Consider the following 17,892-nt stretch of genomic DNA (forward strand, 5'->3'; position numbering starts at 1 on the left):
TGAAGCCAGGCATGGTCACACATGTCTATAGTCTCAGAACTTGGGAGACTGAGGCAAGAGGAGCCCTGTGAACCTGAGGTCAGTTTGGGCTACATGCTGCACATGTCTTATATGACTTTGCTAATGCTTACATCCGTGTGTGTGTGTGTGTGTGTATATATATATATATATATATATATATATATATATGCACATCTTACAGAGCAGACAGCACATACTGTAAGATTAAGGAGACACTACTTTCAATAAACATAATTTGCTTGCCTTAATCAAGCTACTCTGGCTTCATTTGTTGACATACTCTTAATTTTCTGTCTGAAAATATAAATAGAAACTACACTCATAAATAACACTAGCTGGTCTTTAGACTTCCTACAATACAACAAGAGAGTCTAAATGGAAAAGGTTATGTGTGATATACTGACTTCTTATTGAAAATACTGACCCTTAACGCAGCAAGTTCATTAAGATGGCCTCGAGGGGGAAAAAAGATGGCTAAGAGATGTTTTTTCATGTTCACTGTTAGTTATTTATAAGTAAAACTTGTATACAGTTCCTCAAAGATAACAAAAATATAATCTGTCAAGTTTCTTCAGTTCTAAATACGTGACTGATAGTAGTATTGGAATAAGATGTAGAATGTATAAGTAATAGATTTAATAATTCTGTGGTGTGCCTCATGCATAAACTATTTTTTAAAAATAGCAGAGAAAAATTTCATCAATGTGCAAGAAGCAGAGGAATAGTGGAGTGTTGAGTTCACTATACTTAATTTATTTAACATTAAAATATATGACATAATGTTTATTCAAAATGCTTTGTCCTGATATTTATTTGTAAGATAATAAACTTGGAGGAAATTCTAAGTGTTTAACTTTTAAGTATTTAAAAAATAACCTTTTAGATATAGAAATCTGGAAGGGCAACTAATGCAGTATGTTCGTGAGCATAGAGAATCAATTTAGAAAAGCCAGCTCTAGGATTCTTCTCTCTTTAACAAACTTTATTCAACTCTTGAATAGAGTTGATTAGAGAAATAGTAGAGAATTACTGAGCTTACTAGTGGGGTGAGAGAGTTGTTTTCAACTAAGCTTGTATGGCACACAGAGTCATTACAGATGTTTGCAATAATCTGCAGCTGGTGCAGGGTGAACACTGAACTCACTGAGAACATTACGAGAGAACTGTCTGGAGTATCTTAAGTATTTATCATATTGTGATATGAAAAGGAAATTAGAGGCTAGAAAATGGTATCAAATCTTAACCAGCCTCTGGTTAATTCTGAGTCAGATTTTTTAGATGTGCACCAACATTGTTACTTATTACTGAGTACAGCTAGCTTCATATGGATAAGCTGAGTCGGAATGAAATGAAACAACCATCTTAAGTTTAATCTAATTTTGTTTTAGTCCAATTTAATTGAAAATACTTAATAAGTTTACAATAAACAAAACACCAGAATGGATAAAGGGTAAATTTAAAAATCATTACCTCTCTCAAGAAATTTATCTACTGAGGACATACATGAAAATAATGCAAGAAGGGCTGGCCAAATAGCCCAGAGGATTAAAGCACCTGCAAGCAGGCACACGGGCCAGGGGTTCAATCCCCGGAGCCAGTCGAGCCGACCCCACCTCTGGGGCATGCTGAGATGGCAAATGAGACTGGGCATGGTGGCGCGCACCTGTAATCCCAGCACTTGGGAGGCTGTAAACAGGAGAATCACTAGGAGTCCAATCTAGTAGTGAAACCCTGAATACCCTGAAGACCCTTCCCTAAAAAAATAAATAAATAAATACAGGAAAAAAATAAATAAATAAAAAATAATGTGCAAAAGAAGATAATAAACACTGTCTAACAGATAGCAGGAGGTCAGTGGAACCACAGCATTTCTTTAGGTGCTCACATACTGTTTTTTAAGGAACCGGCTGCCTGGAAGTACTCCTGGGACAACACAGATACTCTTTCATCCAGATGAAAAAACTACCTATTTGGGTCAGTTTTTGTAATATGATATCAAAACTGCCATCTACTGATTCTGACAGCAAATGAAACTGCCCTGAATCAGCAGAGCAGAGGACTAATACTAGGTTCTCCCCAAAGCCCAGATGACGATGGTATTTAGAAGGTCCATGAAGGGGCAGGCTGGCTCTCTAGTCTATCACACATTTTCCATTCCAAAGATAATTTGGATTCTGACCTTGGTCCACAAAGTTTGGTCTCTCCTAGAGGCTTTTACAGAATTGTAGCTTTGGAACTGGATGACAGCGGGCATGAAGGCACATGCCTGTAACCCTCGTACTTGGGAGGCTGAGGCAGGAGAGTTGCTGTGAATTGAAGACAAGCCTCAGCCATATAATGAGTTTAAGGAGAGTAGGACCCTGTCTCAACAACAACAACAAAAATCTTCATTTAATGCAGTAGCATGCCTCCATAATACACCATTGCAGAATATTTTGGCTCTACTCAGTTACTTCAGCAATCTTAGGTCTAGAGCATCGTTTAGTAGAAATATCTTGAGTGCCATAAATGGATGTCATATATGCAACTCTACAATTTTAGTGCATACAACAAAAGTAAAAAGAAACAAGTGAAACCAATTTTAATAATTACTTTAACCCAACATGCCCAAAATATTATTATTCAACATGCAGTCAATATAAAATTGCTGTGTATTATATTTTATACTTACATCACATTTCAATTAGGACTACTCATCTTTGAAGTGGCTGCTGTATTAACTGAACTTTTACAGAATAAACTTCTTTGGGGAAATGGTCCTTTCAGCTTTCCTTCCTAAGAAAAATTATGGACCCTCAGCTTTCCCTCTTTATTCTGTGGTTGTTTAAGAGCAAGGACCACGAAAACTCCACTTAGCAGTTTTACAGTAGTGTAGTGGGGGGGGGGTGTGCTGGTCAGGGGAATAGTTTAAGCCCATATAGTAAAAGTGAAATAAACAGACTGCTACACTGCAGCTCTCCTGGCCCATCCAATTGCTCTAGTAATGCTCTCCAACACCAATGCAAAGTGTGGAAAAATCTCTCCCTAGATGGAAATGAAGCTGGAGGTTACTGAAGCTTCTAAGCTTTGTTTTAAGAAGGAGCAATTTTTATGAACAAATAAAGTTACATTTAGGGCCAGCCAGATAGCTCAGCAGACTAAAGCACCTGCTTAGGCAGATGCAGGAGTTCAATCCCCAGTATGCCGTGCTGGCCCCACCCCCAGGGCATGCTGAAACAGTGAATGAGACTGGCTGTGGTGGGGCATGCCTGTAATCCCAGCGCTTGGGAAGCTGAAAACAGGATCACTATGAGTCCTATCTGTATAGTGAGACCCTGTAGATCCTGTACTAAATACATAATAAATAAATAAATAAATAAATAAATAAATAAATAAAGTTACATTTAACATACACATGCAGGTGTTACATTTTTGGTTCTTTACACAAATCTTTAGCTAAATAAAAATATTACATTTCATTCTGGTATAAAAGCACATCAACTTCTCAAAATAAAATATACTACTTGGAGAAGATATTAATGTTCTGAAATCTACTGGCTTGTGCCCCACCTCCCTTTGGTTTTTGGAGACAGGATTTTGCTATGTAGTTCAGACTGGTCTTGAACTCACTAATGAGGCAGGAGGATCACAAGTTTGAGCTGGCCTCAAACTTGTGGTGATCCTCCTGCCTCATCCTTCTGAGTACTGCACTTATAGGTGTGTGTTATCATGCCCAGAGGGCCTAGAGATTTGCAAGGTTCTTTTAATATAACTTCATTTATTGACCATAAGGAGGTAGGAGAGCACAGTGAAACAGCACTACCCTATAATAGAAGATGATTCACTGCTAGACCTTGTTTTGGGACAAGTAAGTTGTGTGGTGCTCTGTAACTTTCTGGGCCTAAGCTGTTCCACCTGTAAAATAAGGGATCAGCTGGGGAGATAGCTCAGTAGATTAAGTGCTTGTCTGGCAAGCTCAAGGGCCTGAGTTCAATCCCTGATTCCACCAAAATACAAAATAAGGGGAGTAGAAGTACATCTCTAGTCTCAAAAATCTAACATGAAAACTATACATTTTATTCAATAATTTCAAAATGCTTTACACTTCAAACACAGGATTATATGAAGCAAATGTTATTATTTTCAATGTATTGTTGAAAAACTTTGTAAAAATGATTAATAAAACTAAAATGGATGGCCAAATTGTGAAAGAAATCTAATTCTGAAAGCAGATTTGATTCCTGTTCATCAGCCTCAGCAAGTTTGCTTTTTTTTTTTTTAATCAGTAAGTAGGTTTTTTTGTTTTTTTTGTTGTTGTTGTTTTTTGTACTGGGATCGAACTCACAACCTTGTGCTTGCCAGGCAAGAGCTTATTCCATTGAGCCATCTCTCTCTCTCTGGCCCTTAATATTCTCTATGTGAGAGAATTTTTTCAATTCACCTCACTAGTGAAACATTTTAAATTCAAATGACTAGAACACTAAGCCTCACTGATAAAATTCTGCTCTTGACATTTAGGAACCTGAAGACTCATAAATTTTTTTTTTTTTAAAAAGTGTATAATCGTCTAGCAGAGAGCACAATTGTTGATGAAAAGACAAAGAGTGGTGGTGGTAGTGCATGGCTATAATCTCAGCACAAGAGGATGCTGTGAGTTGGAGGCCAGCCTGCCTTACAAGGCAAGATCCTGTCAGGAGGGGAGGATGGAAGGAAAGACGGGGAAGGGGCAATGGGAAAGGGAAGGAAGACAAATAAATAATAAAACTTCTATAAAATTTTACTTCCCACAAGTAATTTCTGTTCAAGGTGGGCAGTTATTTATATGTGTTAATAAAATAGTATTCACACATTAAAAAAGAAAAACAACAGGGTCCACTGTTTCTGTAATTCACTGGGCCCTTTGTGTTTTCAAAAAGATTAATAATTGTGTTTGTATGCTACTGGAGATTGAACCCAAGGCTTCACACATGCTAGTAAGAAAACACACTGCCTCTGAGCTACATTCTCAAACCATTTAAAATTTTTAGGCAGGTCTCAGCAAGTTCCCAGCTGCCCATGAGTTTGCAATCCTCTTGCCTCAGCCACCTAAGTATAGGTAGCTGGAAAGAGAGGCATGTGCCACTATGCAATGCCAATAAATTATTTTTGTTTAATTCCTTATCAGTGTAAAATAGCATTTTCAGAAAATGTTTAAGTACGTAGAGAAGCCAGCATTCCCTCCTACTCATACTGAATCACACCCACAGGAACAATTCATGTGAGGAGAGCATAAGACAGTGTGAGGGCCCCTGCCCTCCCCTCTTTTTCTTTCCCTCTCCCTCCCTCTTTCCCATTCTCCATTCCTTCCTTTTTTTATTCCTGGTGCTGGGAACCAAACTCAGGGTCTCAGGCATACTAGGTAAGCATTCTACACAGGAGTCACACCTTTGCCTTGCTGTACATACTTTATGGAGGTAATTAAACACCTTTCTGTGCAGGAAGAGAGGAAAAACACTAAACAATAAAATGAATATAGACATATTAAAAGCAGAATAGTGCTGGGGGTGTTAGCTCAGCCACAGAGCTTTGCCCAGCTGTGGGAGAGCCTGTGTTTGATTCCCAGCACAGAAGGAAAAAAAAAGTGAAAACTTCATCTAATTACTTCGACATTCTCAAGAGTTCTGTGCACACACCCTTCTTGTTACTTGATCTCTAATTTCTGCATTCTAACAAAAACACCTTGTTTTAGACAAATATTGTCAAAATTAGGAAAGAATGACTTAAGAATCCTTAGAAGACAAAATGAATAGGAACTTATCTGAATCTAGAGATAGCAAATAAAAGTATAATATTAAAGCAGACTAAATATATTTATGCATGTTATGCAAAAAGTGTATACATTATCTTGTTATGATATATAAATATGAAAGCATGTTTAAAATAGATTAAATATACATATTTAAATAGATTAAACATATGTATTTAAATAGATTAAACATACATATTTCAATAATGTTTTTAGACTAGCGAGCTATGATTTTTCCTTATTTTCCAGTTTCTGATCGGTGAGACTATCCTTTCAGAAAGTTTCATTTGGTTAAATATTTATGTTAGTGGGTCAATCACTTGATAAGAATTTTATGTAAATACAGCATGTATACCTCATAGAAACTACAAAAAAAGTTGTCTCTGACAACAAAAAATAATTTGTAAGCAACCAACGTATTTTAAAACCCTAAGCTCAAAATATAAGAACTTAAGATTATGGATATGATTTAAGAAAGCTACTTCATTGCTTTTCAGTCTATGGCTATGAGCAAGTGTCTAAGGAATATTTTACTGATTTTGGAAAAAATCAGATCTACTCTCCTTGGAGTTTCCAATCAAATACTAAGCAGTAGCTTTTATAAATCACAAAAAGAATTTAACAATAAAATTACTTAATTCCAAAATGTGTTTCTAATAATTCTTAAAATATATAGAATCTAGGAAAAATGCATACATACTTCAAGAAAAGAAAAACAATATGATTTTTTACAGTGGACAGTGTTACTCTCATATGGGAACCCTAAAGGATGGTGCATATCACAGAAAACCCACCACACTGTCGGTACTTAAAGAGAGGCTGAAAATGCATGTGTAGCAGTTTGAATGACCAGGGTTACTACCCAGGCAGCAGTATGCCATAATAACAAATGTCTGGAAGCTAATGGCTGCCACTCTGAGCACCTCTTGCAAAGGCCAAAGAGAACCTGTATTAATTACATGATGTCTCTAAGGGAGGGAAAGGAGAAGAGCTAGGAAACATGACAGTGACAAGCCATACAGTTATATGTAGAAGATGGGCAAGGTAATGATCCTGAGAATCTCCAGAAGATTTTTGAATTTAGTAGTTAACTGGAAAGATTCTTACCCTGACTAACTATATATACTGACACCTGTGAACTAAAGCAACTGCACTGAAGATGGTAATTTGTAATAGTAGGTTCATGCTTGGCGTGCCTGTCATTCTGGTCTTCTGAATACGGGCTGCTTGTCATGACATGCAAGTTGCTGCCGTGTTATCTCTCAGATAGATGACTGTTCAAAAAGAAGGAGGTGGTGAATGAAGGTAGGAGACAGGAAAAGGAATGTTGTAGGACTGTCCTGCTTCAAGGTTGTATATGGTTGTGTTCTGGACTTATGTGTAAACATAAGAATTATATAATTCTTTATGCCTATTTTTAAAATATATTCTAATTTTTAAATGTTTTTTCATCATATTCTGTAGGGACTTAAAGTTCAACATATCAATACTTGATGAAAAATACCTGCTCCATGTTATGCCTAAGATGTTTGATACTCAGACAGATAGTGAGGTTAAGCTTAACAGCCTAAGTTGTATGGTAATAACAATAAGCTTGTGTTCTGGAGGGTTAACAACCTAAGTTTGCAGATCAAAATTAGAGAAAAAGGAGTGTCTTAAGGAAAGCCAACATTTTGGCCCTAGCCTTCCAAGGTTAATTAAGACTCAGGACATATGAGAACCTGTACTGTAACATCATGTAACTTGGTAGTGTCCCAAATTTTCTAATCAAGGAGATTATGGGGTCAAAGAGGAAAGTGATCGATGATGTAGAGTGTGCCTAAGGAGAGTCACATGGAGAGAAAACATTCTCTCAGGCTTTCACAGACAGCACATTGGCCAAGCAATGGCCGTGACTCATCCACACGGCTGACAGTGACAAAGGTTCGACAATCTGAGGTACAAGATCTCAGGATAAATCCTAAGGGGATTTCACTGACCTTATCAGACCCAAAAGCTACAACTCTTGTTGCATAGGTCTTGCTTTATCTTGGTCTTAACCATCCAGCAAAAAAGTATAAAAATGAAATATAAGAAATAAAGCCATGCTGTTATGTTGAGCTTTAGAGGACTCAGGTCAACAATTTCTGACATTGCCAGTCAAGCGGAAGACCCAATACTATTATGGACTACTAGAGTCTTTTAGAATATTTTGCTGAGTTAACACACGTATAATAGTCAAATAATGGAACTAAACAAGAAAAGGGGATACAGATGAACGTCCATTTTGTATCTGTGTATTCAAAATGGTTAGGATAAATATAGTTACATTCTCTTAATGAATAAAGGGATTTGTTCTAATAGTGTTTGTAACTACAGCAATTAACCACTAGGAAGAATGTATGCAATGTGTTAATTATTGAAACTGTCTTACCAAAAAAAAAAAAAATATTTTCTGTGACAAACACAATGTTATTTTAAAAAATACTACCTGTTCAAAACTTGCAAAAAATAAAATAAAATAAAATAAATTATGACTTAAAAAAATTTCATGATGTCTCAATCAATTTAGCATTACAATACACAAATTTTTCTTTCCCAGAAGTACATATACATTTTTGATGGACTCAATATATTAATATTTTCTGACTGTCTGTCTTTACAACAAGGATAAAAATGGGGCTTTACTTTTCTAGTACTAATAATAGGCAAATGATTCGTACTGGATACCATGTTTTAACATAGTTTCTAAAGTAGACTTATTGCTATAAAAGCTTTTTCCCAACCATTTTCAAGAAAGGGCAAAATCGCCCGGGGAGATGGCTCAGTGGAATAAGCACTTCCCTGACAAGCGCAAGGGCCTGAGTTCAATCCCGAGTTCCGCAAAAAAAAAAAAAAAAAAGTAAAAGAAAAAGAAAGAAAGGGCAAAATCACAAAGGGCTTGTTGCCGAACTAGAGACTGTATAAAAACATTCCACCATCAATTTAGTGATATATTGTTAGAGCAGAAAGCAACATGCAAATAGCAGAAATATTTAACTACAAAGGACTTGCATAGTTTCTTAGTAAAAGAACACGCCTGGGATTACAGACAATTTATTTCAGTCTGACATAGTTTGACAGTTTAAGAGTAAAAGGAACACCAAAAAAAATATGGTTATATTTTGTAAAGAACAGCTATTTTAAATTTAAATGATTAGCATTGGTTGAAAACTAAAGCAATGTGGGGCAGGGATATAGCTCAATGGTACAAGCACCTGCCTGGCAAACACAAGGTCCTGAGTTTGATTCCCAGTACCAAAAAGAAAAATTAAGCAAAGCTTGGATTTCCTTTATATTATCCACTACACACTTGTGTTCAATTAAGCCTGTCAAATGGCATGAAGTGATGCAGAGTTCCTGGCGCTTCTGAATCAAATACAACACTTTATAAGGAGAATAAAGAGAACTCAGGGAAGGGATGTGTAATGCAAACAGATGTCTATTAGGGAATATTTTCTGTTGTTGCTTTTTAAGAGCACACTTAAGCCTAAGTATAAAAAGGAATAAACTTGGTTTCCCTTGATATAAAATTTATGTTGAAAATAAAAATTTTCACTAAACCAGCCTACAAAGCTTAGAATAATCAAATATTCACATTCATTTTAGTAAGGACAGACTAATTATAGTAAGAACAATGTACATTTTGAAGATATAACTATAGATGAAATATTAGAGATGACAATAAACATAGTTCTGCTTGTTTTTTGAGGCAGGGTCTCACTAGTTCAGGGTGGTCTCATACTCACAGTGACCCTCCTGCTTCAGCCTCCTGAATGTTAAGATTACATGCATGCACCACCACATCCAACAAGACAGAATTTTTTTTTTTTTTAAACAAGGAATCAAACTCAGGACCCTATGTTTGCCAGGCAGGCACTGTACCACTGAGCTTTATCCCCAGCCCAAGACAGAATTTTTGTATTGTAAGTTTACTTTTTTTCAGGGGAAAATGTACTTTTATTCTGCCAGATGAAATACATAAGAAAAAATGAAATGCCAGGAATAGGGTATTTGCTGAACAGACAGTGACACCAATTCAGAAAAACTTAATGATCATCTCTACCTTAGAAAACCAAAAGCCACCCACCAATAATGGAATTCATACTCAGAACTATTTATTTAAAAAAAAAAAAAAACATGCAAAGAACCCACCTTGCACTAACTACATGTTAAACAATTCTTACTGTTAAGTAGGAAATAAATTTTACAGGAGCCTACAGAATCAAGTCTATATAGTCAAAGTTTATGGTGTTTTTCACATGTGGTACTCAAAATATTGTTAAGATACCTAAAGAAAAGGTCTTACTCAGAAGTGATTCAGCTTAGTAAATAGAGAAACTGGCACAGACTGAGCATGGTGCTTACGATCAATAAAAACACAAAGAGTAATTTCATTTGCAGGAAAGATAATCCTGTTCTATCCTTACAAAGATATTTCAAAAAGGCAAGGCATAATTACAAATAATATTTAATAACAATACTGACCACTACATGTAACCTAGTTTCAGAAGGTCTTATGTAGGAGACAAATTTCCATGGGAAACATACTCTCATGTCTCACCAGAAAAAAGTGTAATCCCTCAGAATTTTCCTGCAAGAAGTTCATTTGAGAAATAATTCATTGCACTCATTTCAGCAGCACATATACTAAAATTGGAATGAGAAATAATTTATTACATGCAAATATTAAATATATTAAAAGATTAGGGACATACTTTTTATCTGCAATACTGTGTTTAAAATAGCATAGGAATTCAGGGCACAGTCCAGTTAACTAAATGGGAAAAGGACTGTAAATTGTGCCCAGAAATAATTTCATCTCTCTATATAAATAAGAAGGCATCAAAATAATTCTAACTTACCTTTTATAAAATTTATACTGTATAATGTCCACAGGTAATAATGAGCAGTAAATACCCTCAAATTATGCTCAAAGATGTTTTGGAGAAATACATTTCACTTGGGTAACATACCTTTGTCATCAGAAAAGAAATTCTCGATAAAATCTATTTTCTAAGAAGGGTTTATTCATCACTTCCATACGCTAAGCTAAAAAGACTTCCCCAGTGCATGAGGTGACTCAGTGCAATAATTTACCTTACCTGAAAATGAAAATGAAATCTGTAAATGATAAACTTTGAAATAACACCACTAACATTGCTCCCCTGGGTTACATAGTGAATTCAAGGCCAGTATGGACTACGGAGAGAGTCTTGGTCTCAAAACAAAAATACTAACAGTATAGCTGACTCGTGAGAACTATAAAAGAGGACTTTTCCTCAACAAGGCAGCGGAGTAGAGAGGAACCAGCTGCACTGTAGTCTTTACAGTATGATCCATATAAGAGAAAAAGGAAATTCTACTGAGAAACTCTGAGAAGTATCTTGAGACAACAGGGGAAGAGACATGAAAATCAACTATGAGAGAAAAACATAAATGTGGCATAAAGCTTAAAGATTTAGCACGAACTTAAGAGAAAATAAATTCTAAACTGTGAGTAAAAGGAAGATGGCCGATGTTGAGAAGGTAGAAGTTTATGTAAGGAAGCCCTTTTCACAGATTTTGCTTCTAAGAAGGTGGAAACCCATTTCTCTAGAAGGATTAAAATCTATTCTCACATATTGAAAACTAGCAAGGATATGAATCTGAGGAGGAAAACCCTATATATCTGAAAATTACAGTTCACATAAGCACAGTAGGCCATGATAATGTGTTAAAATCACATTTTATTTCAATCTGCTATACTGAAGCATACAATGACCTAAATGCATACCTTTAAACTCCTTTCCTTGCAAAAAAGTCAATGATGGTATAAAGCAAACATGCAAGTTTTGAACAAATAACATTTAGCAGGATGTAAGGAAAAGCATTTAATTTTCTTTAAACTGGGTTTTAAGTAACCTTCTGAAACTATTCAATGTCACCAATGTAATAAAGAAACTCAGACCAATGTTCAAGTTTACAAAGGTGCTTTTTAAAATGGCAGTCCTTTCTCTTTGGCTAATCTTACTATATTCTACAAGATGGTTTGTTTCCATTGCCCCTTGAGAAAAAAAACAAAAAATATACTAAAAAGATTTAGCATAAGCTGCATGAAATTCTAACTGAAAGGTAACACGTTTTTCAGTCCTTCCACCACTTAGAGTCACTATTAACCAGTCTGCTAGCTGTCTACCTAGCTCCAACCAAGTCCCAGAGCGAAGCGCAGTGGAAGATCCTCAGTACAGGTTGTCAGCGTTGGTGCTCCGCGGGGTCTTGATCTTCTCCATGTTCTTGAGGATGACGTCATGCAAGGTGGCATACTGGTTCCTGACATGCACCAGGATCTGGCGCACACTCAGGTACTCGTTTTCGTCGACCTCTGCTATGGTGCGGAGATAATCTTCCACTTGAGGGTACTTCACTATCTTGGACACCAACTTGGCACGGGTGTTATAGTAGGTAGAGAAGCGGCGTAGATAGGAGGTCGCAGTGCTCTCCACAGTCCACAGCTGGTCCACGGTGTCCTCCTGGATGGACACTCCGAAGTTATTGCCGTCCTCTACCTTGGGGATGAGTAGCTGGACCCACATGCGCACCGTGTTACACTTCTCTCGCAGCAGCTCAATCTCAGGCTTGACCCGCTCAATCAGCTCCACCAGATGCTGGTTGCTCCGCAGCAGGTAGCCCTCCCCACTGGGCAGTGCAGAGACTTTGCCTGGGGCCTGCGTCTGGAGAGGCAGCGGATCCCTGTTGGGTCCATCTCCTGCAGTGTCTGGGGTGGCTAGGGGCTCTGGGGCCGGCACTGAACGGATTCGGGACAGATCCTGCAGCCAGAGGTCCTGGACTTGGCTATCCAGCTCCGAAAGCTTTTTGGGAAAGAAGATGGACACCAGATCCTCGGCTTCCCGAGTGATACGGGCCCGAAACGAATCTACTTTGCCTTGCATATCCTGCTCTAGATTCAGAGGTGAAGACATGGCCTCCAAAGGCGTCGAAGCTGGCAGGAATGACTTCGGGCTCTCCCTCTTCCGCAGGCTGAACTGAAGCCTTAGCTACCACCACCAACTCCCAACAGACCCACCGGAAGTGACGTAAGGGGCGGAGCCTCTGCCACCCGCAGCCGACCACTCCAGTCCGGGCCTTCGGCAGGTGGTTGAGTGTCCTTGCCCACCAAGTCACTATGGAACTGCAAGTTAGTGAGACCCCACAGAAAGTGTTTCCAAAAGTCATCGCTCCCCTACCTATTTACCTATCAGGAGAAAGCCTCAATACAAATGGCTTAACCAACGAATGTTATTAAGCCAGGATAAACTGATCTTCATCAATGGGAGCGCAAAGAAATCCATAATCCCTGCACCCAGAACAAATAATCTCTTGGGAAATGTACCTCACCAAACAGGCCGTCCAGTACCAAAACTCACTTCTACAGAGATCTAAGTCCCATCTTTATGGGTAATCTTACATGCTTTCTCCTTAACTCAGAAGTGCTACTTAAATCACCAGCAAACTTCAAAGATTTTCTATGGCTTAAGAATTTTTAAATTACAAAACTTGTTAAATGGCTCTCCTTTAAACTCATCTTTTTGGGTTCAAGGTGTAGCGCAATCAAAAAATACATGACTAAGACCCTCAGTTGCCCCAAACAACAAAAACTCCCACCTTTTGGGGGGATAAATAATGAAATTTGAATTAGATGCTACATTGAAGCATCAAGGTCATGTTTCCTGAATTTGGTAACAGCACAATAGTTTCAAATGTCTTTGTTTTTAGGAGATAAACACTGCTATATTAAAGAATAAAAGAAGATGATGTATTTAGTCTGTTCTCACATGGTACAGAACGTGTGTACCCATGTACCCATGTGTACAGACTGATGATGACGCTAAAAATTGTGTGTGAATACAAGATCTATAGGAGGTTAGTATTAGTCTTATGACTTTTCTCTAAGCTTGAAACTGCAAGTATTTCAAAATAAAGGTTTTGAAGCCTTTACCCCTAAAGGTTTCTGGAATTATAAAAAATTCTGAATCTCAATTTCAGACAGCATACTTAACATTTCTTTTTCTTTCCCTGAAACAGTGTTATTTTGGCCTACACAATACCACAAATAAAGTCGATGACTGACTTTTACAATAAAATTATTAAAGTTGCTTTAAAAAGATTATTCTAAAGATGTTACAGTGCAATTAATTTTATATGCAGTTGCCACCTCAGGCTATAAAGTCCTTCAGGGCAAAAGCCAAATCTTAATCGTTTTCTAAGATATGCATCATAATGCCTGGTATGAAGTAGTGCTCAATATATGTCTGATGAAATGACCTTGAATTAGTGAAAATTTTTTGCCTAACCATAACGTCACATGAACTAGAATTTAAGAGGAGAGCATCAATAAAGCAAAATGTTACAGGCTAGGGCTCTATTTTAACTCTTGAGAGTTTTCCCACGTGGAGTTCATCAGAGAAAGAAATTTATTGTGGAAAGAAAGAGGCAGCAAAGGGAAGTTGGACTGTAATCTCAAGACCTGAGTTGACCCAATGAGGAACTGTTATTTTGAGTTGGAGACAAGGCAATTCCTGAAGAAAATGGTCAGCAGCAGGACTTTCACTCGTTGGAAATAATCCTTTGGTCCTAAAGGGAGATCTAGAAGTTACATTATAACTTCAGCTACACATGTGCTGTCCACATATGCCTATACCAATGGTAGCAAATTGTGGTCAGGGCATCTGTGTTAAGCGTACTTAAGGAGGAAGAAATTCAAAGACTGTTTCTAGTTCAAATCTGGCAGGAATGTGATAAAGATGTATGCAGTGGAAGTCTGTAGGGAGGAGTCAGAATATATATGTAGTCCCATTTTATTCCTCGGAGACACAGTCCAAGACCCTCTTTAGATCCTGAAACTGCAGAGTACTGAACCCTACATAAATTATATTTTTCCTATAAATATATACATACCTATTATAAGGTCATGTTTATGTAGATCTAATAAGAGATTAACAATTAATAAAATTGAACAATTATAATAAACTGTAACAAGCAAATTTGATCTCTCAAAATTTCATACTGCACTGTGCTCATCCTGCTTGTGATATGAGATGATGTAATGTCTACTCCAGATGCTGTGATACAAATGAAGGGATGTGAATGACATAGGCCTTGTGACGTTAAGCAGTCACAAAAGGTTACTGAAACACTAGTACTATGACACACAGACAGTTGATCTAGTGACCCTGACAGCTATATATATATATATATATATATATATATATATATATATATATATATATATATATATATATATATATATATTTAGATATAGTGGGACAGCATGAAATTTCATTATGCTATCAGAATCACATGAAGTTTACAACTCATAAATTATTTATTTCTGGAATTTTCCACTGAATATTTTCAGGCTATGGTTAATCTCTGGTAACTGAAATCATGGTAAATGAAGCTGAGGATAAGTGCAGATCACTATACATGTGGGTGAGAGTTTGGGGAACTACAGGGATAATGGTTCCCAAGATGCACAGGAAGTGCTAGGAAATGAGGCAAGACAAGTATCAGCCCATGCAGGCCAGTCCCTATTTGCCATGCTTAAAGAAGCATTAATAAATGATAATCAAGTAATTTAGGCAAGGAAAAAATATAGTTATACAATATGACAGGTCTATGTGAAGAGAAGAAAGAGGTGACTTCCATGGTCTAACCATAAAAGCCACCCTCAATGAAGTGGTAAGGAGGCTGAAGAGAAGTATAAAGAGAACTTGAGAAGGTTACATTAATAGTACCTAATGTAGTTTAGATGTAGAGAGATAAGTTAGAATTCAATGCTACATAGCTTTCTTTCTGTGTAGGGAAAGAATTACTACTTATACTTAAATCTTCCATAAGAGGTGAATTAGATACTCTGCACATGTTTTTTACACATGTTTATATTTACACCCAGGGAACTTAGCAAAGGTAGAAAGCAGAGAAGGAAAACAACATCTCAAAACATGATCATAATTTTTGTATCTCTTGATTTTTTTCATAATTTCAGTCAATAAGATTATAATGGAAATTCTTTTTTATACCCACACCATCCTTAATGGTTTAAAAATGGTTATCCTATTTTTAAAATGTAAGTATTTCTTATTGCTCTTTTAGAGAACTGGGTCTCTTTCTACTTACATTATAACACTGATTAATCTAGCCATTTATATATAATTGTTTTCTTTAGATGTCGATGACAGAAAGTCCTTTAGGGGATTCAACTGCCCCTTCTTCTGGTATGATGTAAAATTTTATTTATTTATAACATTTTCCCTGTCCTTCTTAACAAGAATAATGGATGATAGGAAAATAACAGCTCATTTTTCTTCCTTATCAACTATCAGCAATTAGCAGTTGGTTTTTTAAAAATCAGATTCATGCCTGGATTTGATTCACGAAATTAATACTGAGTGCTAACAAGTGGAACAATACCAGGGACAGCTATGTAGTGCGATGCTGTGAGGTCAGTTTCTTCTTCCCCTACAGCTAGCAGTGTTCTTATATAGCAGTGCAAATAACTGACAAACCACCCTTCTTTATCCTTCATAGATCTTCACTTCTGAAATCATACAAAGAGACTCTTTGACTTATGTGTGCATTCCATTTAGAGAACTATTCTAAGGCTGTTGTGTTAACTATTAAACATTACATGTGGGAGCCGGGGAGATGGCTCAGTAGAATAAGCGCTTGCCTGGCAAGTGCAAGGGCCTGAGTTCAATGCCTAGTTCCGAAAAAAAAAAAAAAAAATGTGAGCTTGAGATACACATTAGAATTTAATCCTTCAAAATACATTTTTGTACTGATTTCTCTATAAAAGAGAAAATATTGTCAATGGGATTAATCTAGATGATCTTAAGGCTCTAGTAGGTGATAGTATTTATTCCCTTATATTTACAGATTTCACCTTAGGATTGCAGTTAACCTTAAATTACCTAATCCAAAACATTTATATGCTACTTGGAAATACCCTCAGATGAGTGTCATAAAATGCTTAGGTTTACAATAGTTACTCAGAACCCTGCTGGAGCCAATTTCTAGGTTTGACAAATACAGCGCTTCCCTTCTGTCATTCTTTCTCCGATACTGCTGCAAGTACAAGTAGAAAAACCAAAAAATGTAGAAATAGCTGCTTCAGGGTCTTCCTGCCAATTGCAGTTTTTCACCTGAATTCTTAACATCCGTACAGGTGCCTTTAAATGATGAGTGACAAGGTTTCTCTGGCTAAGGCTCTGAAGTCAGCCTGCCAAACTGAAATCCTGACTTTGCTGTTCTAGTAGCTGTGTGACCCTGGCTAAGTTCTTTAAGGTCTCTTTGCTTCATTTTCCTCATCTATAAAATAAGCATTACAAAAATGGTTATCTCCTGAGGACTGTTATGGAAATTAATAGTTTATGCACGTAACAATTTACTGCCATGCACTGAACACAGTAACTGCTTAATACATGTTAACTATTACTGCATCTTAACTATTACTCTATATCAGCATTCCAAAATCTCCCTTCACCTTTTGAAATGGAGAACTGTGAATTATAAACAAATTAATCAGGAAATAACTTTCTTATTCACCATCTTGATATTTAACAGTGTTTGGTAATTTTATTACAGTTTTTTTAAAATCTGGCTTACATTTCTGTGCTAATATTTAGATGCCATAGTGCACAGGGCACAAGTGAGGTAAGCACAAAGTTTACTGGCTACTCTGGCTGAAAAGTGCATTTGAGAGCAGAATCCCTTCTGACAATAGCCATATGATGAAAAGACAAGCCATGTATTCATCCAGTTCACATTAATTTACTTTACAAATGATGAAACTGTTCTACTTTGCAATTTCTCTTAAGGGTCTTTAAGACCACTGATTTTAACAAAAAAATCTACTGATCTCTCGGTCCTAGATTCTTGGTTTTTTAAGAAGACTGACTAAGGACTCTACCCACTGCAATGATGAGTTCCTTGTTACAAAACTCTTGAGCAAACTGTGATAAAATCAGCATGGTATTGGCATCAAAATAGACCTGAGGATCAATGGAATAGATTAGAAGACACTGAATCCCCTATGAACACACTCAACT

The 17,892-nt window shown here is 36.8% G+C and overlaps 1 protein-coding gene and 1 pseudogene across 2 annotated transcripts in view; both read right to left on the reverse strand.

Annotated features, from left to right (window-relative positions):
- The window catches only part of Atf6 (activating transcription factor 6), a 274,808-nt gene that overhangs the window by 104,589 nt on the left and 152,327 nt on the right, over positions 1-17,892 (reverse strand). The window lies entirely within an intron of this gene.
- LOC101574695 lies at positions 11,573-12,839 on the reverse strand (annotated as a pseudogene).

This window comes from Octodon degus, unplaced genomic scaffold (genome assembly GCF_000260255.1).
Source record: "Octodon degus isolate 3935 unplaced genomic scaffold, OctDeg1.0 scaffold00116, whole genome shotgun sequence".
Taxonomy (NCBI): domain Eukaryota; kingdom Metazoa; phylum Chordata; class Mammalia; order Rodentia; family Octodontidae; genus Octodon; species Octodon degus.